We start from the raw sequence: 26331 nt of genomic DNA, 5'->3' as shown, positions 1-26331 counted from the left end.
GAGAGACAGAGAGGGAGTTGGGAAGAGATGCTGAAGGAAGAAGCAAAAAAGACAAGAACTGTGAACTGGGAATGTGTACATGAACAGGGGATATGTATCATTGTACAAACATGTAGCTTCCACATTAAATTTCTAGGTCAGGAGTGAGAAGAAATAAGGAATTCAAAATTTCATTCTCTCCTGGTGTCCATGTGAAGGAAGACATGCACTGGGCCAGGAGAAAAAGCAATTTAAAAATTGGAAATTTATGGTAAAAATAATTGTCAGGCCTCAATAGTTACTATCTTTTTATCCAAGTTAGGTGGAAATGTAAAATACATTTTCTTAAGATTCTTAAAAATTGTGTGAGCTTTTCTCCTGCCTCAGTCTTCTTGAGGTGCTGTGATAAAATAATACAGGCTGCATCTTATAAAGCTGAACTAAAAAAACAAAAACAAAAACAGAATAGTGTAGAATGGTGGAGGTCAGACACAGGGGTGGAGGTCAGAAATGGGGAGTATTTGTCAAAAGGGTAAAAACTTAAAAGTAACAAAGATATATAAGTTCTGGGAATGTAATGTACAGCATAGTGATTATGACTAATAATACTGTATTTACACACTTGAAAGTTGTTAAAAGAAGAGATCTTTGATATTTTCCCCACAAAAAAGAAATGGTAATTATAGGACTTGATGAAGTTGTTTGCTAACACTCTGGTGGTCATCATTTCTCAATGTATAAATGTAGCAAATCAGCACATTCTACACCTGAAACTTACACAGTATTATATGTCAATTATATTTTGATAAAACTAGGAAAAAACCGGGGCGCCTGGGTGGCTCAGTGGGTTAAGCCACTGCCTTCAGCTCAGGTCATGATCCCAGGTCCTGGGTTCGAGCCCCACATCGGGCTTTCTGCTCAGCAGGGAGCCTGCTTCCTCCTCTCTCTCTGCCTGCCTCTCTGCCTACTTGTGATTTCTCTCTGTCAAATAAATAAATAAAATCTTTAAAAAAAAATAGGAAAAAACCATAGTTTAGGAGGCTTAAATATTAGAAATATATTTTTTCTGCTCTGGAAGCTAGAAGTCCAAGAACAAGCTTATGGCTTCATAGAGCTTTTCCTCAGTTTGTGGATATGGGGGATAGATAATGAAGACACAGAGACCTTTCTTTGTCTTCATATAAGGCCACCAATCCTATCAGATTGGGGCCCATCCTTCTCCATTTTTCTTTTATTTAATCACTCTATTGAATTCAGAGTGGCAGTTATCACTACTGCGTATAGTTCTTGTTCATTTATGTATCTCTTCAATTTTCATTATTATTATTTATCCCGCCAGACTAAATTAAAGCTTCATGGGAACACTATTTTTGCCTTGTTCATCATGATACTCTCAGAGCCTAGAATAGTGCCTAACACAAAAAGGACACCAGAGAATATTGGCTGAATGAAGAAAAGAGCTTATTCTATGAGAACTTCACTAGAGAGCACATATTTTGAGCACTTCCTAATAATATGACTTCTCATTAGTACAAGAAAAAATACCCCCTGACGTTTCAGAATAGTTCTTCAGAGGGAAAACAGAAGTGGAGTATTTTATCTTCAGCTGTTCATGCATATTCTTACCTTCTCTCTAGATATCCATTATTGCATACCCAGAGAATAAAGTGTGCCAGTCTGACTTCCGAACTCTAATTGCAATCAGGTTGAAATGATGGGTGAGTCTGGGTCCCCCTGCTTCAGAGGATGTGCGTATGTCAGGCAGATTTATGCCTAAAGGGGGGGTGTGTTTTCAGTTATCCAGTGAGCCCAGCAATTAATAGGAGATTTTAACACATTCTTTTTGGGGGGGGGGGGGGAGACTTCTACCTTTTTTTTTTTTTTTTAAGATTTTATTTATTTATTTGACAGAGAGAGAGAGAGAAAGAGATCACAAGTAGGCAGAGAGGCAGTCGGAGAGAGAGAGAGGAGGAAGCAGGCTCCCCGCTGAGCAGAGAGCCCAATGCGGGGCTCGATCCCAGGACCCTGAGACCATGACCTGAGCCAAAGGCAGAGGCCCAACCCACTGAGCCACCCAGGCGCCCCTAACTTTATTTTTACCATACTGTATTTTTTTCTTTTGATTAGAAAGAACATTATTTCTCAAATGAAAATAAAATTTCTTTCATTCCTTTTGAGTGGAAAGTATTGATCTAACTGGCATTATCGACAAAGGAAGAACTTGAAGCTTAGCAAGGGTGAATCTGAGCTAAATTATGGTAAATTCAGGAAGAAGTTGTATATATCTTTGTGGAAAGAAATAGTTCGAAAACAGAACTATAGAATGATTGGGATTAATTTTACCACCAGAATGGAGAGCTAGAGTGTTCTATCTTAATGATAGTGGAACTGTAATTGAAAAAAAAAAATAATGAAATATTTGTTAGAGGAAGTGCCCCTTTACTGGGCTTTACATTGGGAGAAGGTCTGGAAGAGTAAAGGGGATGAGGTTTGTGCTTCTAATCAGAAATGCGGTTGTAAGAGGGAGAATTTGAATGGTTTAAAACAGAGTTTGAAACAGAGTTTTAAAACAGAGTTACTCAGAATCTTTGTGCTAGGGGGCGGCTCTGAGAAATGCAGACCCAGCTGCTGGTCAAGTTTGTCATCTCTGTTCCTTGCTGTCTGTTGGCTTTGGAGGCATGAGGTAAATAAGACCATGTATCTCTGGTCACCCAGCAAGGTAATTTGGATTGTTTACATGGTGGCTCAGGGTTTTAAGAAATTAAATAGATGCAAAGTATCTTTGGACTAAGGTTAACCTGCATAGCCTCACTTCTACCACATTCCATTGGCCAAAGCAAGACGCAGGTCAATTTGACTCTTAACTCAAGAGATGTAGAAAATAAATTCCACCTTTTGATGAGAGGAGCTGAGAAGAATCACGATCACTTGTGTAATCTGCCACTGTGCATATAAGTAAATAGGCAAATGCATTTTTCTTTACCTTTTAACTGAATTATGCTTTTCAACTGTCCATCCCAAAGTTCAAGGAATTTTAGATTATATCTTTATAGGTCACATACCTTCACTTTCAAGAAACTTAAGTTAACTGAAATCTATACTAAGAATTCTTCTTGAACTTAAGGAGAATATATATTGGGAGAAGTGCTAATGGCTTAGATACAAGCATCTTTTAGATAGAATCCAGTAGAAAATGTAGCAAGTCAAGCCAAGGAGTATCTTGGATTCACTGTGAATCCTTCGGAGTCAACATTCCAGCTTGGCTTTTCAAGCAGAGATCCTAAGAATAATTACTATGGAACATGCTGCTTCTACAGCTCTCCAGTATCCAAATTCTAGTTCTTCAGTAAATACTGGACTACAAGGCTTCTATGGGAGGATGTCATCTAATTTTTTCCTGTGTCCCATTTTTAAAGTAGTCATGGTAGCTACAAGCTACTGTGAATAAAATCTTGGAACAAAAGCTGGTGAATTATTTTTTTCATGCATATGAGTGGTAAGGAGGGATCCAAGTCCTATGCCTCTTGATGGTTTGAGATGCCCAATACATCACTGATGCTGTGGGTTTTAAGTGTCTGTCAAATTTGAATTGAGCTTATTTTTAAGCTCCTCAATTTGGAAAAAAACAAAACAAAACAAAAAACACCCTTCTCCTTCCCAGCTGCAGTCTCACTAATCCTTGTTTTGAAACTAATTAAACACATACAGCATATTTAAAATAAAATTGGTGATCTGTTTGCCCTCTTCTCGCATCTATAATACCTTGCCAATGTTCTTTTGCTTAAGGCAAGTTTATGTTTTAGGAAATAAAGATCTCTTAAACTAATTCATCCTTTACCTCAATCCTGGTAGCTAGGGATTCCCTTCTCTAGTTTGCGCTTTTCAATCAGAATTAATACTTGAATTTAAAATATTATTTTGATTTCCACCATAGCCTTCCACACTGCCAGTTTCCCACATGACTGTTTTGATCTATCATTCAAGCATATATACTGTTTAAAATTGAAAGCTGCCTTTTCCCTCAGTCCCACCAGAAATACTTTATAGGAAAAAATACAACGTTTCCCAGGGCTTCTTCTAAGCTGATTTTAATTGACTGCTCCAGCCCAGGGACAGACCAGAACAGTTGTGATTCCAGCACAGTTTCTGTGGCAGCCCGCTAAAGCATTCAAAACACTCAGTGGGAGCGATCAAGGTGAGTTGGAGGCAAAGCTGATGGAAAATTGGAAGGCATAGGCTTCTATTTGTCACACCAGTCTACAGTGGCCCATTCACCAGGGTTTTTATTCCTGGTGCATACTCCTAAATGTCAAAATAAATTATCCCATAGAAAACAAGTGAGTTATCAAGGTTGACTGTTCTTGACTTCCTGACTTTTCACAAACTCCTTCTCTTCCAAAACTAAATTTATCATTAGTTCAGTTCTGATGGCAGGATGATATAACCTTACTTGGCTTTTGCCTTGTGTGCTGATGAGGTCCCATCGCTGAGAGGTATAGCATACACAGGAACAACCTAGACAAACGGTTACTGAAATAGTTTAAACTCTTCCAGAGACAAATAATCCCTTGTCAGTGGGCATTTTTGCAACTACTACCCAGGAGATTTAATTGAAAAGCTTAAAACACATAGAAGCAGTAGGGGAAATTCCCAGGAATTTGGAAATGATGAAAAAGTTTAATCTTCATCAATGAAAAGTTGTTCTAATTTACTCTTCACACTGTGAGGTATTAGGCTGTGCAGCATTTACAATAGCAAGCAATTAGAAGCCTTTTTTCTTCCCTTTAGCAATAGCCTTGAAGTGACCTAGTTAAAATCCTGTTTATAGTTTGTTGTGTTTTTTTCTTTTTGAAGTGCTGTCTTACTTTAATTTTGTAGACTAACATTTTATTTCTCTTAGTAGAAATACACAGCCTTTGACAAATTCAAGACTTACTAATCAAAAGCTGAAAAATATAGTTCTACACTCATGATTTGCATCTGGGAGGGACACCTCATCGATAGCATACTCAAGTGCAGGTTGCACTGATCATAGAGAGAATGGGTCTGGCGGTGGGCGGGGGGGGAGCAGTACCAGTGTTAGATTGGAGAGGGAGCCACTGTGGATGTAAAAGTCCAGCATCATTCTCTGACTTTCTGTCCTTGCTGCATGGCCTTTATTTCAAAATCTCTCCAAGTAACTTCTTTCTATCATTTCTTTAAAAAATGTGGGAACATATTACCTCTACCCACCCCCCCCAACTTTTAAAAATTGTATGACATCAGAAGGTATTCAAGGGGGACAATCTCTCCCTCAGCTTCTTCTCACCTCCACCCCCAACTACATGTCTTCACTCATTCATACTGAATGATATCATTACTCTAAAAGACCCTGTCTTTTATATAATTTTATGAAACAAGATGGGATCGGGAGGGAGACGAACCATAAGAGACTTTTAATCTCACAAAACAAACTGAGGGTTGCTGGGGGGTGGGGGTGGTAGGGAGAGGGTGGTTGGGTTATGGACATTGGGGAGGGTATGTGCTATGGTGAGTGCTGTGAAGTGTGTAAACCTGGCGATTCACAGACCTGTAACCCTGGGGCTAATAATACATTATATGTTAATAAAAAATTAAAAATTTTAAAAAATATATATACACATACATATAATTTTAGGGTGTGGGAAGAGATAGCAAACTTAAAGCAGAACTTAGAGTGAACAAAATCCTAAAAAAAGCTCAATCCCAATAGAGCCCTCAATCTTAAAAGCTAGAAATAATAAGAGAGTATGGGCTAGACATTGAATGAATTCAATGATGACAGAACAGGTGAAACTGGATGATAAGAGGTGATCCTCCCTGAGATGAAGAAGGTAACTTCAGCCTTGACTGTCACAGGGGTCCTTTTGCTTCAATTCTCAGTTGGTAAGGAGCCATTAATGGCCACAAACAAGGCCAACAGTTGTGATAGCTGACAACATCATCTGAACAATGAATTTCTATTGGTTTTCTTTTTGAGACTCAAATGTGACTACATTTCATCCTTACAAAAGAGTAGGCTTTTAATTCCTCATTCAGCATGTGTTCATTTCTCTGCAATCCATATGACATTGTTCAAATTTTTGTTAGCATCATCACATTATATTCTGATTTAACTCTTTACTGTTCCTTCTGCCTGCACACCACCAAACTAGGAGTTAGCTGTTTGAAAGCAAGGAGCATTGCATTATCTTTGTATATCTAGTGTCTAGCATACACTGAGAGCCCGTAGTAAGAGTCTCTTATTGCTCTAGACTGGATGGTCCGACTAATATTATAGTGCGAAGACCTATCCTATGGTATTCTTTCCTGATTTAATTCATTCCCTCATTTATCAAATAATTTTTAAGTTCCTATTCTGTTCTTGGTACAGTGCCTGGTATGAAACATGAAATAGCAAGTAATGCAGTCTTTCCCGCCCTGCAGCTTACAATCTAACAGAAAAACAACGGAAACAAATTATTTCACAAACAGCATTGTGAATTTAGTTGTATTACATGCTAAGAAGAAAAATTATATTAAGTGCTAAAAGGAAAAGTAGATGGAGCTGTGAGAGCAGAGTACAGTAGATTCTGGGGGCAAGAACATGTTGCAGAACTGATAGTAGGTTCACACTTGAAGAATGTGCAGCTCTTGGCCAAGGGAAGAAAATGTGAAAGAACACTCCAGACAGAGGGAATAGTATGATGGAAAGGCTTAAGGTGCACACAGAAGGAACAGTAAAGAGAGAGATCAGAATATAATGTGGTAATGCTAACGACTTAGGACTTAAGACCCTGAAAGAGGCTAAGCCCATGTTGACTTTGGGGAGGAGTGGTGGAAAACGAAATTGGAGAAAGTTTGCTAAGACCAGACTCTTCTGGCCTCCTCCAAAGCCACCTTGTCAATATGAGTCAATATCCCAAAAATATTGTTAGGGCTTCCAGTGTATTAAGAGATTAGTAGGATCATATTTACATTTTTTAAAAGATTTTATTTACTTATTTGACAGAGATCACAAGTAGGCAGAGAGGCAGGCAGAGGGGGAGGGAGTAAGCAGGCTCCCTGCTGAGCAGAGAGCCCGATGCGGGACTCGATCCCAGGACCCTGAGATCATGACCTGAGCCTAAGGCAGAGGCTTAACCCACTGAGCCACCCAGGCGCCCCATATTTACATTTTTAAAATCATCCTGGCTTTAATTTGAAAAATAGAACAACAACAACAACAACAACCAAATGTGCCATGGCAGGGAGGGTATTGGGATGGTTCAGGTGAGATACAGTGATGACCCGGACCAGGGTAATGGAAGTTGCGAAGGAGAGAATCAGCAAGGCTTATTCACTGATTATACTTAGGAATTAAGGGAGAAGATGAAGCCTAGGTTTCTTCTATTTCTTACCCACATGGTGTTTAAGCCTCCCTCATAGAATGAACAGTACACCATACAGAACAACAAAAAACAGAGGTCAGATGAGTTGTGCAGATATATTTTTTAAAAGTGTTTTTGTTTATGGATACTTCGTTGTAATAAATGGCCATTTTATCATTAGTGCTAGTTCCTTGGCCCCACTGCTAGTGCTAATTCATTTGGCCACTGATACTTTTAGACAAAGTGCATATGATAGGGTCTAGGCTTTTCCATGATACAGGTGACAAGACAGAAAAAAAAAATCACCTTGAGGAGTCCTTGGTTATTTTGTTAATCTAATCAGTAGCACTATTATTTTTGTTACTGCCCTGCCTAGTACATATGCTCTTTCTGTAGTTTGACCATAATGTTTTGAATTCAAAATCCATATGACCTATAGCTTGTAATGTTTGTTTTAAATTTTGGTGCCTGCTAGCACCCTTGCAGCATGAAATACATTTCAAAGTCAGAAGAAAAGAGTACCCTTAACCTGAAAGTTATGAAAAATAGTCATCCTCTCCTGTCCAGACACAAACATACTCAGCAGTTCCTCTCATCACAGCGTCATCTCATTACCAAAGCATTCTGTATCCCATGTAAGCTATGGGCTCTTGCCGAGATGGGGGCAAGCTTTGGCACCTCCACTTTCTCACCCATGTGATATTCTTATTTTTTTGTGAACTCTTGACATAATATATAACACTTACCAACTGACACCCTCAATATCTCCAGGTGCAGGTAGGAATTCCTCTCTTAATCCGTATATGCTTTTCTTTTAACAATGACCAGCATCTCCACATAAAAATATCTAAGTTATACCAAGGATATCTAGCACACAGAAGAAGAGAAAAGAATCCATGACCTGGGGGTATAACTGTGTTATCTCAGGAAAGGCTAGGTCCTATGCAGTCTATAATCTGACCCAAAGGCACCATACAGAGGAACAGAAAATTGAGCTCTGAGTGCAGGCAAACCATGAGAGTGGGCTGAAGAAATAAACAGTAACAAAGATACCTGTAACATTACAGATTTTTCCAAATCTGTTTCTAGAACGAATGAAGAGAAGCATTGGCCAAAACCTCTCTGTACACATTTCTTCAGCTAGGAGTCCAGTCCATCTCTCCACTTCCCCAGTTTTAAGCCTAACTTTAGGTCACTTAACCACCTGCTTGCCAATGGCAGGGAGGCCAGGACACCTTGGTGTTGAGGTTGATCATTGAGTAGTTGTAGGGAGTGGGGGGATTGTCTTTGTACCAAAGCCTAATTGAGTTACAAAGCCAGCAGAACATGTCTGTGGTGGTGGGCCCTGCTAGAGGTGGTATGTCTTCTTAGGCTAAAGTATATATTTTTCTTAAAAGGCTTTTGCAGGTCATACTGAAGGTGTTCTTTTGCCTTTTAGGAGAAAGGTATTTAATTTCTTTCAAAATTCTGAATGGGAAAATTTCCTGAGTTCAGACACAGTGCAAATGTTAAACTTTTAATGGTGGAATTCTAATTAGATAGCTATTTAATTTTGAAAATATCATATTACTGGTTTAGATATGTATGATTATCTCCTAATTACTTCTGAAATGGATTTTGTGCCATTAGTGTCCACTTAAGGCCTACCTCCTCTTCCCACTAAGAGGCCGCCCGAGGTGCTATATGCTTCCAAGCAACCTGAAGTGAGAGGACGTCTGCTCTTGTCCCACCAGAAGAACTTTGCAGCTAACTTTGAGGGCCTGACAGTGCGGGAGAAACAGGATGGTGCAGAGCAGTCCTACTTTTTGGTTTTGTCTGGGAGCAAGTATCTCCTCTCCTCCTCAAGGTCCTTTTAGCGGGACTAAGAATCAAATTGACATGAGTCAGATGACAAGAGAAAACCAAATTTAATTTTGTACACACAGGGAATAGATACAGATAGGGAAATTACAAAGACAGCAAAATAATGTCCTGACATCATCCTGAACTAAGGAGAAGGGAGTAGGATTCTGGGACTTGAAAGGGAAGGGATGCAATTTACAGGAAGATGAAACAGAGTAAATGTTCAGTGAACAAATGTTTGCCAGGCCTCTCAAACATCGGGACAGAGAGGATTCAGATCTAACAGGCCTTACAATGTTCCTCTCTTGACCATGCCTGGTTCATAGTGTAGTGTAGTTTTCTATGGTGATCGTTGTCTTCCTGGAGCAGGTCCTCTATCTAAATTCTATTTAGGCTGGAGAGGGAGAGTGAAAGGGCCTTTCCTGAATCTGCTGGGTTTTTATTGCTTTCCGACTCCACATAATCTTCACGCCAAAGCGGACTGCCCTTGCTTGGCTCCTATAGTTTCACTTCAAATGTTGTTAATGAAAGACCTGAAAATCGAGTGCGAGTCTCATGGGTAGCTTATTAAATGTATTAGATGCTCAAAGAAAAAATTCTCAATATCCACCTGCAGCATACACAGGATTCTTCCCATGGGTTACCCAGTGCATGGAATTATTATACTGTTAGAAGAACAGATTTTTCTAGTGTAAACATACACATAAAATGAAATGTTTATCCTCTTTTTTCCCCCTCCCTCTGCATTGCTTCCTCTTACAAAATACAGCTAGCTAGATTTTTTTTTTTAAACCAAATTTAGAAGATATGTTCAAGATGGTCTTTCTTACAAGATAAACCGTAGCATACTCTGAATTCTCTGGGAGATTCTGGGTTGTGGAGGTGAGCAAGTGATCTTAAAGGGCTATAGACAAACGACTTCCTGTTCTTCCCTATAGCTTGCTAAAATATGAGCTATAGAAGGGATGTATGCATTTGGCAATAGCTACCTTTCTTCCCAGCCTCTTAACTGAAGTAGTCTTTTTAATTAAGTTACTCTCCCTCCAGTGGTGGTCCACTTAGCTATCTCACAGCCATTCTCTTCCCCTGCTTAGGCCACATCCATTATATCAAATTTTGTGAAAACAGTTCTACTACTCAGGAGATATTTCCCACTAATTATAAATAGCATTGGCCACTGGGCCTTTTCAAAGAGCTCCTTGTTCTTACTTACTGTGTGCCTACTGTGTGCCAGGCCCTCTGCCAGGTAGCAGACCCAACATTTATTTACAGGACTCACAATTTACAAGGAATGTGGCAAGTGACGTGACAGTTCTCTTCTTCAAGCAGGTACCTTCATTACGACCTCCTAAAAAATGTCTCTGGCCCCATCTCCAGTGTTGTGCATGATCACAGAAGGTTGAATAAAAAATGCTTAGCTTCTGGGAGAGGCATTCAGATTTCAAGATCTTCCCAGGACATGGTTAGCGGGCCTTTTGCTTTCTCATGCCTCAGTCCACCAACACTGACACTCCAACTCGAGAGCCGAAAAATGACCCTCTAATAGCAAGGGATTTTTGAGGCTAGTAGCATGCCGCATTTTCAGACTAGAAGCTAGTGCTTTTAAAATGCCATTTTTCCAGGAACAAAAATGTTTCTCGGGTGTTGAAAAGTGTCCCAATGTAGCTGACGTTAAACATTTAATCGGGAAAATATTAAAAATTTTGGCAAAGGTGACAGTTGTAGGAAACATGTTTAATGAGTACTTACTATGTGCTAATTGCCACAATAAATATAGTCTGTGAATGACTCCCTTTAAGACTGCTGTGACCCTAAGATGTTGGTGTGCTGAAAGCAAGTTCCACTGTAATGCCATAGCCTGATTCACCCCAGTGCCCATTTTTGTCATTATCAGAACAAAGAAACCTTTGCTTCTTGTCAGAGATTGCCACTAATGCTCCCGGTAATGACCAGGGATCTTTTCCACAGAGGTGTCTGCAGCAGTGTGTCAAGGAAATGAGTCCTTTCATTCTGGAAGAAAATGTGCTGTATAAATTGCCTCTTACATTCCTATCTCTTAGGCAGCAGAGTCTTAGAACTAGTCTCAGAATTCATGCAAAGGCAGAGCCCCGGCCCCATTGAGCACTGCAGCTTGGGGAACTAGGAGAAAGATGAAGAGCCTGGATTTGGAGGTCCGACTACCTGGCTTAAATCTTACCTCTACCACTTGCTCGCTCCATGACCTTGGGCAAGTTACTTAGCCTCTCTTGGCATTACTTATCCCTGCCATAAAACAGAAATGGTGGTAGCACTTAACTTGTGAGGTTGTGATAAGAATTAAAAGCATGTAAAGCATATAAAGCACTTAGCCCAGTGCCTGGTGCATGATACGGACTCAATAAACTAACTGTTCTGATGGCTTTATATTATAAAATGTTCACTATCGTTAAAGACATGACATTTTTGTTATTGTGCACCCAAATAAGGAAAGAGGCTGCTTGGTCTTGGATAGTGAAAACTGCCTTTGAGTTTTTTCAGGTTGTTCCTGACTCTCACCCAGCAGCTCTGTTTCTGTGGTTCTCACTGTGTGGCACGCTCTGTGTTTTTCAACACTCAGAGGACTTGGACTTGAGTTGTGCCAGCACTTCATCTGTGCACTCCAAGGGGGAGTGTGGGGGGTGGGGGGAAGGAAGCCCAAACTGGACCAAATCAGGACTACTGTGGTGTTTGTAAAGACAGAATTTGATTTTAAAATTTGGCTTTTATCAAGGGAGCTTGATGATACAGAACAGAATCGAAGGGGCAAAGCAGTCCCAACCAGGATCCTAATGTGCATCCTAGAAGTGGGTCTTGTGTGTTGTCTAGACTATATCGGAACTATAGCTATTTATTTAACCCTTAATTGTGCCAAGCCATTTGATACATGTATAGATATATAGATAAGTAGATAGATAGATATACTCATTATATTTTTTTTCAAGAACATTTTTCATAGGCAATTAATTGATGTGGTCGCTTTTTGTCCAGCAATTCATAAATTGGGCAGCATCCAGTGCAGGTGACAGAAAGGAGGTGAGACAAACCATACAAGGTGAGAGATTTTTATAGACCAAAGCAAGAAGGAAGAAAGTCATAGGAGGCATCTGCTGATGGATCAAAGCAGGACTCCTTTTTTTTATATTGTGCAAAGGAAGGTCCAAGAGCCAGGTTAGGAGCTAAACAGACATGTGCTGATTTGTGAGCATAGGCCTTTCTCCTCTGGGAAAACCAACATAGACATTTAGCTAAGCTCTGGTTTGCTGACAATATTATATATCCATAATGAATATATCTATGTATTAACATATCTATATCTATGTAGATACAGATACATGCAAATGGTTGGGAATGCTGTAATCAAAGTGTTCCTCCTGCTAGTATTGAAGTCTTGCCCTTGCTTGCAATGTTGGACAGTGGGGCCTGTTGAAGGGTAGCAGCTATGGCTGGTCACTCATGTCACAGGTCTGGAAGCATGAAAGAATGAGCGGTTATTAAAGATGTGATTGTCTCAGGAACTAGGAAGGGCCCTCTGTGTACTGAGCTCAAGGCTGCTGGCAAAGGCATGGGAGTGGATGAGGGGAAGAGAATAGAGATGCCTTTTGGATACTCTTGGCATATGCCTATGTCTGAGTGCTGAACAGTTCACAGAAGGATCTATTCTGTGGTTAATTCAAGAACAAAAATCACCCAGATAGGACCGAGAGTGCATGAAGAGAAGAACCTTACTGTAATTGACAGATACCCTTTCAAACATAAGGAACCCCCACAGAAAATAATTTACTCATGAATGTAATCTACTTACATTTCTACTTAGAAGTGCTCTTTGAAATGTTCTTTAAAATGACCATTAGAGTGGTGCCTGGGTGGCTCAGTTGATGAAGTGTCTGATTTGATTTCAGTTCAGGTCATGATCTCAGAGTTGTGAGATCAAGCCCCACCTCCGGCTCCATGCTGGGCATGGAGCCTAAGTTTCTCTCTCTCCCTCTCCCTCTGTGCCTCCCCCCAACTAAAACAAAGCAAAGCAAAACAAAACAAAACAAAAACAAGAAAAAAAACCCATAAAAAAGAAATGATGAGAACAAATGCTGGTAAGACACAATGTTCCTATTGTGCTGTTTTTTCTTGTTGCAAGAAGGCATAGGTAGCAACCTCTCAACTAAGTGGTTTAAAACAACCACTAGCTATTATTCATAAGTCTGTGGGTCAGCTGGGTAGTTCTCATGATCCAACCTGGGCTGTTAATTTCAGTTAAAACTTAAGCTAGGGTCTGGCGTGGGTCTGTAGTTATCTGGCAGATAGGTAAGGAGCTTACTGGTTTGGGATGGCCTCAACGGGAATGACTTGGTTCTCCTGTTCTTGTGTTCTCCAGAAAGCTAGCCTGGACTTGTTCTTGTGACAGAAGTACAAGAGAGTGAATGGAAGCGGGCAAGATCATGCAAGCCCTGGGCTTGAAACTGGCACATTGACTACATTTCACTTGCCAAAACAGGTCATGGGCCAGGTCCAATCCACAGGTTGGGAAAATAGTCTTTTAATGGAAGGCACTTCAGTGTCCCATTGCAAGTGTTGTGGTTCCAATAAGAATTGGAACAGTCTTTGCCATCAATCTAGTACATTTGCTATTTAAATTTTCCCTGTGCGGAAGGAAATTTTGGTAAGATTATGGATCTGAAGTGAATGCTAGAAAAACTACCAACGGTGACGGTGCTGAAGTCTCACAAGAATATGACCACGTTAGAACTCCGGGTTCCGCTCTCCCAGTCAGCCAGGGTTTGCTGCATTATGCACGATACCATTTGGATGTGTTTTTACCTTTGAAAAATGACCAGTAAGCTCACTTTTGACATATATAAATTCCCAGTTTATAGCTTTGAGATAAAGTAAGCCTGAACTAGCTTTAAGGTCTCTTTACCTTTTCTGAGGCAGAAGAAATGAAATTGGGACCTCATGGAGCTCAATGTGCACGTACTGGAATGTCCATACATGTATTCTTTGCTTCCGGTGAGGGAAAATGATGGAGGTGTTTGGGAAGGAAAACTGCCATTTTAAAGTTAGTTACCCTGGCTGCCTATCTTATAAAAACTGCAACTGGGGACTCCAGGCTTTGAGAGGAGAGCAGCTGAATGCAGGTGGTTTCTGTTATTCCTAGTCCAGTCTTATCCTTTCTTCAATCTGAACCAGCATCATCTTTTCATTCTGGAAATAGTGCAGCATTTCTTCACAAAGTTCTTTGCGGCTTTTTGTTTTTGGGTTTCGTTTTTTTTTGGGGGGGGGGAGCTTTTTGTTGGTAGGGGTGTTTTTTCTTGATTGTGTTTTTTTTCCCCCCAGCTCAGAAACATCTGTGCACACACAGATATTATATTATCTAAAATACTTATTTTCCAGATATATGGTTATGGTGTGACATAAAAGGTTTTCAGTGGAAAGATGGTTTCCCTCACACTGCTGTCCTCCAGCTCCTTATAAGGAGGATATATCCCTCCAGAGTTGTCCTGTATAAACATAAGCAGAAGCAAATATGTTTATACAGCTATTTACTTCTCTTAATATAAATATGAACATACCTCACAAATGCATTGTTTTTTGTGTTAAAAATATAAAACTCAACCAAGTGTATTTGAAGATCTAATTGGCTTTATTAAATGATTCATGAATCGGGCAGCATCCCACCTAGCAAGCAGAGGGGAGGTCTGTCGTGCCCCATAAAAGATGGGTTTTTAAAGATAGGGAAGGCATTAGAGAAAGAAGAAATGTATTAGGATGGAATGAATTGTTGAGGCAAGGTTGCCCTCCTTAGGTGACTAAAAGGGGGTCTATCAGTAATTTTTCCCATTATTGACCAGGAAATTCCATGTCGATTGGTTAAACAAAACTCCTGTGAGGTGGTAATTGCAGTTAGCTGAGGTTTTAAGTCTTGGTTTACTGCCTCAACCTAAGTGACGCCATTTTGGGCCTGTGGTTTTCTTTTTAACATTTGGTTTACTTAATAATTTACCTTTAGAGGTTTCCTAATCTCTGTCCATGAAGAGCTGACTCATTTTACTTGCAAACATGTAACATTTTGGTAAAATACGTCCCAGGTGACCCTTACATTGTTTCTCTTTGCCTGTTGGCCACCTGCTGTTTGAGGGGACTTCCTTTTCCACACTGAGGACTTTGTGTCCCAGATCAGTCCTACTGTCTTGATCCCTCTCATGAGCTAACAAGGCATCCATCCTTCTTTCTATGTCCCACTTTCTGGGATAATTGGAATGTTTTCCATGATACAGGGTGCTCTCCTCAGCTTTACCAATGAGGTCTAAGACTGACAGACCATCACTAGCTCTAATAATCACAGATTAATCACCTTGGAAAATCTCACTTCTCATTTTCTGACTCAGTGGGATTTTTTTGTTTTTGTTTTTTGATGCATCAGAAATATATTTCATCAATACTAAACAATCATACCCTGCTGGCGTGTTCAGTTAAAAAATAAATAAGGACAGCTCTGGTGCCTCCGAGGCCCTCAGAAAGACACTAAGTTCTAAGAATCATTAAAGGTGGATATGTCAGAGTCTTGCCTTGTCCATTCTTATACCCTGAAGGTTTTGAAGGTGCTTGGTATGGGTCAGTTGGAGGATACCTGTTTTCCCTGTTGTTTCCATGATCATGGAGTTGCAGATAAGACTTTACAGAGTGTGACTTTTATACCTCTGTGAAATCATATTTATGTCTAATAAGCATTTTAATATTGTAGAATATACTGTAACATTTAATTGCAAATTATGGTATAATGTTTCTGAGCATAATCTTCAGGGTCAGCCAGACTCTGTGACCTTGAGGAAGTTATTTGACCCAAGTCTCTGAATCTTCATCTATAAAATGGGATTAATAATACTTTATAGCTCAAGTTGTATTTTGAAGTTTAATTTAAATGTTGTAATAAAATTCCCCTAAAGTGGGGCACCTGGGTGGCTCAGTCAGTTGAGCCTCTGCTTTAAGCTTGGGTCATGATCCCAAAGTCCCAGGATCAAGTCCTGCATCGGGCTCCCAGCTCCATGGGGAGTCTGTTTCTCCCTCTGACCTTCTCACCTCTCATGTTCTCTCTGACTCTCTCTCTCTCTCTCTCAAATAAATAAAATCTTTTAAAAATAATAATATAAAATTCCCACAAAGTGTCTGATAAAGTAGTCCATGGTAGCTATAATGTTAAACAGAAGCCCCGTTTGCCAGCTCCCACAGAAGATTTTCCCATACCTTCACCCTTCCGCGGCCCTCAGCTGTTTCAAGTCTATCCCAACCCCTGGCTTTCTCTAATCCCAGGGGAATTATTTGTGTAGCCTCTCTAGCCCGTGGACCTCTCCAATGCCCAGTAGTGCTGGACAAAATACCTATCATGTGCAAGTCAATGTCTTTGGTATTCCACAACTAATCGAAAGTGTTTCAGTTTTTTTCTTTTTTCTTTTTTTTTTTTTTTTTGACGTAAAATACCTTTAAATAAATGAAGAGGATTAGGCATCAGAGGGTTTGGTTTCTAGTTCTTTCATCTACACTGTTAACATTGGGCAAAATAACTCTCAATTCCCTCATGTATTACATGAAAATAAGACACCTTTATAAGTTTTAACAGAGTATCTTGATAAACTTGAGGAATTGGATATAATACTGATAAGAACCTGACACATAGTGTAAGCCTGTAAACTCATCATTTCTTTCCTTCATTGAGCACATGTCTTGATATCTATTCAGTTATTTTTTTGGAATAGAGATAGATTGTTTTATTACAAATATTTTACTTCTGTCCTTCCATCTTGAGTGGTTCTGTGATGGCCAAGCACCTGAAAGTATGTAATAGATTGAGTAAATGGGACTTTTAGATTCTTTTTGAAAGTAAAAGAGTATAAAGCATTTACTTAAAATGATTCTGATGCCAACAAAACGTGTCCCTGTTAGAAAAATGTAATACTCCAAACCAGACTAGAACAGATCCTTTAAGACTGTGTGCTATGAGGACTGTGTGTCCAACCACTTTATTTTCTGTCTTTGCTTTTCAGAATGCACCAGTTCCCTTTTAATTAATATTTCATCAGATTGTACTCTAAGGTCCAAGAAGGTCTAGGAAGATATGCACAACACAGTAAAATGACAGCATAATCATTATTAGTTAATTAAAAAAATGGATCCTAATCTTGAAGTGACACATAATGTACAATTACTTGAATATGAATTTCCCAACACACGTGTCATCTTAACTATTCTTTATTCCTTCCCTTTGACTTCTAGATCAACTCTAGGTTTTGTTCTTCTTATAGTTAACACTTCTCAAGAAAAAGTGATCACTATTGTTTAATGAATGTATCTGATGGCCTTCTCAAGGTTAGACATTCATTAGATTTGGTGTGCATGCTCCTATGTGACATCAGTATCCAAAGTTGAGAAAGAATGAGAATATACCTCAAACTGAGGACATACTTATTCTGTGCCAGGCATTGTGCCTGGCATTTCACATGTGGCATTTTATTTAATCTTCATAGTGGCCAACTCTATCCTGAAACTAAAAAGAGAAGGGGACTCTAGGAAATAAAGTTCCTGGTTTTCACTTTGTAATGCAAAGAAAATTTTATTTATTTATTTAAAAGATTTTATTTATTGGAGAGAGAGAGAGTGCATGTGTGCCTGAGTAGGGGTGAGGGGCAGAGGAAGGGGAGAAGCAGACACCCCACTGAGCAGGGAGCCTGATTTGGGGATCGATCCTAGGACCCTGAGCTCATGACCTGAGCCAAAGGCAGAGGCTTATCCAGCTGAGCCACCCAAGCGCCCCCGCAGAGGAAATTTTAGAATGGGGTGGCATTTATGTCAATTCAGTAACAATCAGTGATAGTCAATCCATTGGGAGAAGGAAGTAACATCTTTTCTTGTAACCTGACCCTCAGAACAAAAACATCTTATGGAGGTAGGTTCTAAATAACATCCAGTGGTTCAGCCATATGGGAAGACGGATCACTCCTTGGAGAACCAGACTTGTTCTACAGAATCTAAAGGGGCCAAGGCTAAGGATTTCAGAGTTCTACACAACCATCCTGGGGGCAAGTGCTTAGACGTCCTGCCTAGAGGGACATCTCTGTTTATCAAAAGCATGACTTGTTTGGGAATCTTGTTCATGAATAAGATGTTTAGCAAAGATGTGAGTTTCTGGGGTGCCTGGGTGGCTCAGTGGGTTAAAGCCTCTTCCTTCAGTTCAGGTCATGATCCCAAGTGTCCTGGGATCAAGCCCCGCATCGGGCTCTCTGCTCAGCAAGGAGCCTGCTTCCCCCTCTCTGTCTGCCGGCTTCTCTGCCTACTTGTGATCTCTCTGTCTCTGTCAAATAAATAAATAAAATCTTAAAAAAAAAATGTGAGTTTCAGAGTGTAATCCTACTCTGGAAGGAAGGTATTGAAAGCTGGAAGATGCTTTCAGTTTAGTGGGGAAGCAGACAGGAAGGAAAGAATTATAATGTCACAAATCAGTACTAAGAAGTTAAGCAGCTGGTGCTATGGGAGTATACCTGGAGGTGAGGATAGTCAATGATCAATATAAGTCATTGAAATGAGGCCACTGTGTAAAAATTGGAACCCATTAACTCAAGCCTTAGAAGGCTGCACGGTTACTAAATGGACATCTAAAATCTGGTTCTGATTTTCCTGACTGAAGGATGGTGAGATGGCAGGACTATGCAGGTAAAGAAGAGATTTCAAGTCAGAAGAATCCAGAGTAAGGGAAAGGGGTCCAGAGAGAGAAAGTGATAGAACACTTCCTCTCTTAAAGTGGGGTATTCCCCATTGTTAAGGGGAGAACAGAACTGAGTGTAAAGAAATTAATAAAACTCAGAGAAAAGGAAAATGGATGCTTCAAAAGCCCAGCTTAATGTTTTCAAAGCTTCCATTACTTGCCCATTTATCTACCACCATTTTCAAAATATATCTTTGCAAAGCCCTACCCAATGTAGCTAGAGCTACACTCACAGCTTTGTAAGAATGAAAAGGTTTGGGGTGCCTGGGTGCCTCAGTTGGTTAAGCATCTGCCTTTGGCTCAAGTCATGATCCCAGGGTCCTAGGATGGAGCCCTGCATTGGGCTCCTCACTCAGCAGGGAGCCTGGTTCTCCTTCTCCCTCTGCCTGCTGCTCCCCCTGCTTGTGCTCTCTCACGCTCTCTCTCTGTGTCAAATAAATAAATAAAATTTTTTTTAAAAAGGCTTTATTAAAATGGGACTGATTTGCAGTCTAAGATAGAATGAAGGCAGACTGAGAAGTTTGGCCCTAAATCAAACAATCAGCAGCAAGACTTTTTTTTCCTAATCTGAAATTTCATAAGCGTATTGAAGGCTTTCTGTTGAGTTTGGGTGCAGACTGATTTTTGTGCTGGTGCTGAGATGATGTAACTTTCCATTACCAATTTGAGATGGGGTTTTTGAAATCAGCAATTAAAGGTCACGGCCCTAAAGCTTCATCTCTTTTAATAAGGTTTCAAAGGATGATTTTCTGTTTCATTCACCTTTGATGTGCTTCAAAAACCAAGGTGGCATGGGAGCATCCCTCCCTACTTCTGGCATGAAGGTATATCTCCACGAAATGAAATTATTGAATCAGAAGTGGAGAGTGTGACAGCACGTGTCAAGCATAAAGATCAGATCTAATTAAGAAGGTTTCTGTGATCAAGAAATCCAGTGTAATCAGAAAGCAGTACCTTAATTGATACTTGACTCCTGTCAAATTCTATTTGCATGGAAATAATAGACAGTCCCTCAGTGTTCTCACTGTATATTGATTCTGTATCACTGTATACATTTGCATTAGCTACTCTGGTGTGACATGAAAAGAAAAAGTGCATTTTGATTTAAAAAAAAAAAAAAAGGCCACCATTCAAAGAGAATTGATTCTGCACTACACACTCAGCCAGGCCGTTTTCATGTATTCCTTCATTTTATCTTTATAATACCTCTAGAAAAAATAAGGCTTGCATTTCCCATTGTACAGAGGAGGAAACTGATATTAAGCCTCATTGAGTAAGTCACCCCAGGTCACACACAGTAGCAGAGCTGAGGTTCCAGACTGCTCTCTGTGTATGTATAGCCCATTCTCTACTCAGAATGCCATAAAACCTCCAAGTTTTGTATTTGAACTTACCATGAATTGTAATGGAAAAATACACCTTTCTTTTAAAATTCTGAATATTGCAATTCAGCCCAAATAAATATTCCCATCATACATCATCATAAAAGCCATAGCCAACTCTAAAATTAAGGCTTTTTTCCCTCTTTTATTTCCTTTTTGAAGATTTTGCAATGGTTCAGCCTAAGAGGTGACTTCTTCCAAATAATTTTGTGTATAAGCTAGATGAAAAAGCCAAAGTCAAAAAAAATTTTTATAGTAGTTAATCTCAACCAGAGATGATTTTCCTCTCCTTTCTGGGGATATTTGGCATTATCTAGAAATATTTTTGCTTATCACAACTGGAAAAATGTGATTGTCTCTGGTGGGCAAAGGCCAGGGATGCAGCTAATACCCTCCAAATACCCTCCAATGCCCAGAACCACCCCTACAGCAAAGAAAATGCCCCCAAGGTGTCAGTAGCGTTGAGCTGGAAAACTGTTTTATAGCGTTATTCTCAATTAGTGAATCCTCCAGAAAGGAAGTTTTGGACTCAAACTAATGGAAATGCATTTTATCCTGTTTCCAGGTGGCCCTCCCTCCTCACAAATAACGTATCCCACTTGCTGTAGTCCAACCAGTGATGGCTTTTCCTTTTCAGAGGTCCAGAGATGTTCTCCTCATGGCCTCCTCCCATTCAAGCTGACAGTATCTGCTCTCAGTCATTTTTCTTGATTAATGCTACACTTGTGTTGACACTGAAGTACCCATATTTTAAACCTTTGTTCCCTAATTCCAGAATCCATGTATTCAACAAATATTTATTGTCTACCACGTACCATGCTCTGTTCAGGGATACAGTGGTAGCAATTACAGGTAGGATCCCATTTGTACACATTTCTTATGAAGAGGAAATAGGGAACAGAGAAATAAACAAGGTAATTATCACAGAGAGATGCTCTCTTTGAAGACAAATAGGTTGTTCTGATAATAACTGGAGGAGAAAGAGGAATTGTCATTGTGGAGGTAACATTTAAACTAAGATGCAAATGACAAGAAGAAAACCACTTAAAAATCTGGGTGCAAAGAATTTCAGACAAGGGCACTGGAAAAATCCACCAGTCAGATGTTCGAAAGAATAGAAAGAAAGCCAGGATTGTTTGACTCCAGTGAATAAGTGAGAGTAAGAGAAAGGTACAGAAAAATTACACCAGGCCAGATCAGGTAGGGCTTATATACCATAGTAGAAATTCAGATAACTCTTCTTCTTGGAATAAAATGCCATTAGAGGGTTTTAGGCAGGATATGAGAAGATCTGTGTGTGCTGTGAAAGATAACTTTGGCCACTATTTGAAGAATGTCCTCTGGGCAGGCACAAGTAGAATCAGAGTCATGAAGGTGGTTTAGGAAATGATGGGAGATGCTGTGGGCTTAGACTATGGTAGAGCAATGGAGATGGGCAGAACTGGTTGTTTTCAGGAGTTATCTTGGAGGTAGAGCTGATAGACTTAATGATGAGCAGGGTGTAAGGGAAAGATAGATCAAATGTGATACCTAAATTTTTTACTTTGGCAACTGGCTGGAGAATGATGCTATTCACTGCAATGTAGCACGCTAACAACTGAACAGATGAGAAGGAAATGTCACCCGGTCTGTTTGGAGCTACTGTGTTTGTAAAGCGGTCAAGGATTCAGGACAGATGAATCTTGAGATCAGCAAGGAGATCAGAGATGGAGATATGGAGATATAAATGTGGGTATTGTCATCATGCAAACTGCATTTTCAACCTTGAACTTGAAGGAGGTGGCCTGAGGAGTGTATATATTTTGTAGAGAAAAGAAAGGCACTTGGGAAGAAACTGGGGGCAGTCCAACCTCCAGGAGCTGGCTTCTATTCTCCGTGAAAAGAATTTTAAGTATCAGTAGTAGACAAGAGGTACTACATGGAGCAGAGGCCATCTGAAACATGATCATTTAGTGTGCTCTGAACTGAACCATGTATGTGTGTATAGAGAAAAGGAAGAGGGTTGGGGAGAAAGGAGAGAACAAGTTTTGAAATCATGAAGTAGTTGGGGCACCTCAGTGGCCCAGTTGGTTAAGGATTGAACTCTTGATCTCAGCTCAGTTCGCAGTCTCAGGGTTGTAAGTTCTAGCCCTATGTTGGGTTCCATGTTGGGTGTGGAGCCTACTTAAAAAAAAAAAAAATCATGAGGTAGTGTAATAAACGTAAAGTAAAGTAGCATTATTAATTCTTTTAAAGTAACTGACAAGAAGAGCATGAGAAACATGTACTATAATCTACACTACACTGAAATAAAAAGAAATACCCCAAAATGCTTCTGGAGAGGTTAACTTGTGCTGATCAAGTCCTTCCTTGGTCTTTTTGGTGTAGGCAGTAGAATCCTTGCTTTTTATCATCACCTTCATACACTGAATACACTCTCCTAAAACCCTTATGTTTTTACCTGCTAAGCTGTTACATTTTGTTTAGTCATTTGTATTCAAACGTTAGACTCTCCAAGTACCTATATTAAATTTCATCTTTCTAGGCTTTGAGACTCTCTTGAAAACTGACTCTGCTATAATATGTAATAGTTTTCTATCCAGTTTCTTCATCACCTCCAAATTTAACCAATATATCTTAACCCAAGTCTTAATAAAACTTTTGGCCAGATGAAGATCAAGGACATGAAGGATTTCCCCATTTCATCAGATGCTCCATCTTGTTAGACGTCACAGTTCACTTTGGGTACCATCAATTAGGCATCCACAAAACTGTGTATGAGTTAAACCCTTATTTTCATCTTTGTCTCCATTTTTAAAATACAAACTAGCTGAAATATATTCCTGCTCTATCTATAAGAAGTGACTAGCAGAAGAGTTTAGAGATGTTACCCCCAAATCAAGTAATGTCAGTATGTTAAAAGTTGTTGCTAGAGTACATATGGGAGCTCCCAGGATTGCCATTTCTTTTTTAATTGCTCACAAATCTCTTTTTAATATAGTCTATTTTAAAATCATATTTAGAAATGTCTTTAGCTTCACTAAGGTGTTTTGAAAAGAAACTGTACTAAGCAGTCCTTTAGTGCCTCTCCTTCTCTGGATATTCCTCAAATACCACTGACAGCAAGGTTGCAATCTAAACACCCACTTCCTGAGAGTTAGGTCACCTAGTTGGGCTTCAGTATCCTCTCACTAGTGTGTGTGACTAGTCTGAGCATCCTTCTCACTGGCAGAGATAATGGACTCAGAGTTGGAGGAGTAAGGAGTTATGTTTTTTCTCTGTCAGTACTTCACCAGCATTTTTTTAGGCAAGAGCTGTATTTTATTTGTTATGCTCTAAGTTTTAAAAAAAAGATATTCTTTTTTTTTAAAGATTTTATTTATTTATTTGACAGACAGAGATCACAAGTAGGCAGAGAGGCAGGCAGAGAGAGAGGTGGAGGGGCTCCCTGCGGAGCAGAGAGCCCAATGTGGGGCTCAATCCTAGGACCCTGGGATCATGACCTGAGCTGAAGGCAGAGGCTTAATCCACTGAGCCCCCCAGGTACCCTTAAAAAAAGATATTCTTAACCATTGCTTAACTATAACATACATAGCCGATAAACTATAAAACCATCATTCTGTAGGGTTGAAGCCTTGTCATCGAGTCAGACCTGCCCTTTTCCTTCAGAGGAAGCAGTAAGATAGATCCCTTTAGACAAAGGGATGTAGCTGCAAGTTGAACATGACTGAGAATGCTTGCTTTCTTCCCCTTTAAATTTTTTTCTGCCTTTTTCATTGTTTTCTTCTTTGTCTTTGGCAACTATATCAAAGAAAAAGTGGAGCCTTTTAAAAAATCTCTGGGTAACATTGGAGTGAACTTTGGTTATTAGTTTTTGCAACTGTTTGATTCAATTTAGCTGGCATTTCAATGAAAATGTTCTTCCCCAGTGGTGATGAAATAACACCTTGTATTCTGATTCCTTCATAGCCTGTTTTTGCTTTCTTTCTCTGTGAAAAAAGAACACATCAGTTTTGATTCATTTAATTAGATAAAAGCATAGTTTCCCACAGTATAGAAGGACTTAAACAGCATTTTTGAGTGAATGAATGTATCCATGAGTGAGCAAATATAGCTAATAAAATAGGACAAATGTATATCATGCTTATGAATAAATTCATAAGTTGTCAAATTTCTGTTCCTTGCTATAGGAGCATATACAAAATATGACCACGTTTTAGTAAGTCTCACTTGAGTACATGAAAAAATATATACATATCTATGTATTTTTTAAAGACTTTAAGTGAGAGAGATTTTATGTGAGAGAGAGAATGTGTACGCACGTGCATATACCAGTGGGAAAGAGGGGTAGAAGAGAGAGAGAGGGAAAGGGAGAGAATCTCAAGCAGACTCTGCACTGAGCACAGAGCTCATCACCTGGCTCAATCGTGGAACCCTGAGATCATGACCCATGCCAAAACTGAGTCAGTTGCTTAACCAACTGAGCCACCCAGGTGCCCCCAAAATTATTTCCCCACTTGTGATTTTTGGAAATGAATTAATCATACTCCATGCACTCCATCCTTTTATTTTGTCTTACTCAACACTTACTCCCTGTCAAGCATTTTGATTTATTAAGTTGTGGGCTGAATACTCACTGATTTATTCTACAAACAAGAGGTAGGCGTATAATATTTAGTGGGAATACATGCTGGTGTCCCATTGTGTGCTCATCTGGTTTCAGACTTTTTTCAGGCCATTTTTCTACATTGTGAAAGTGTTTTCCCTTCACATCACTTACTATGGTTCTATATGAGATAGAAACCTCTTGAGGTATAAAATCAGACATGAGTCAGACTTGTAAAAAATGTTAGTGAAAAGTATCCTTTCTTGCTACTATCACTACACATTTAGTGTCTTTTGCTGAAGACCAAAACAAAGAATGAAAAGAAAGTTTTAGAATTTTGAGGATGAACTCCTTGGTTTGGCTCTTAAAAGCAGCCAGAAGGAAAAGATGGCTCACCTACAAAGAATTAGCAATGAGTTTTTACAAGTAACTTTTCAAAAGCAATTGTGGAATCCAGAAGACAATGGTGGAATTGATCTGAAATGTGCTACCAAAAATAGCTGTCAGTCTAAAATTTTAAACCTGATGGAACTATGTTTTCAACACCCAGGGTGAAATAAATCCAATCATAACAAATTTCAGTTTTTAAAATTTTTTAACAGAAGAACTTCACTTCTAAAGAATTATTTGAAAGAAATAATTGATACCAGAGAAAAATTGGAAATGAAAGAAGGAAAGTGAGCAAAGAAGATAACATTGGTATATTTAAGCCAATAGCCTTTGAAAACAAACATATTAATGTCTAATTCATAGAAGTACAAATGAGAGAGGAAAAAATAAAAGCTTGAAATAAGCTATTTAAAAGCAATTTAAGTATCTTTTGATGAATTGTTTATAATTTTAAGTAGTCAGAATTGTTACTTTTCCTTTACGATTTCTGCTTTTTATGTCATATATTACGTTGAAATGCCCAGTTATTTTTCCCCCCATATGGATTAACAGTTGTCCCAGTAATATCTCCTGAAAGGCTCATCTTTCAGGAGGAGGTCAGGATTAAAATATTTAAAGATGCTTTTACTGTTTGAGAGGTGGTTAAAGACACTGACTTTAAAGTTGGTGGTTAAAGTTAACTTGACTTTACTAAGTTTGCATGTTTACAGTTTAATGGTATCAACTAACAGAATGAAATTATTGTACATAAATATCAAACCAGTAGGGGGAAAAGCTGAGAAAACCATTGATCAATTAAATGGATTTCCAATTAAAATTCTAATGTAATTGTAAGATGTATACAGGAAAGCAAAGGACCAGAGAAAGTCAGTTCATGAAGAAGAGCATGTGGGGATAGTTCCGATACCACATATCAATTAAAAAAACTGTTGTGGCTAAGACATGACACGCTGGTGAAGGAATAAACAAGTAGACCAGAGAATGATATGAGATACGAAAGACTGCAAATCACTGAAGGCA

At 39.3% G+C, this 26331-nt stretch overlaps 1 protein-coding gene across 1 annotated transcript in view; it reads left to right on the top strand.

Moving 5' to 3' along the window:
- LINGO2 (leucine rich repeat and Ig domain containing 2) overlaps positions 1-26331 on the top strand; it is a 792006-nt gene that overhangs the window by 641574 nt on the left and 124101 nt on the right.

Source organism: Lutra lutra, chromosome 13 (assembly GCF_902655055.1).
Source record: "Lutra lutra chromosome 13, mLutLut1.2, whole genome shotgun sequence".
NCBI lineage: Eukaryota > Metazoa > Chordata > Mammalia > Carnivora > Mustelidae > Lutra > Lutra lutra.
The sequence above is the reverse complement of the archived record's forward strand: the minus strand, read 5'-3'. Positions and strand labels throughout refer to the sequence as shown.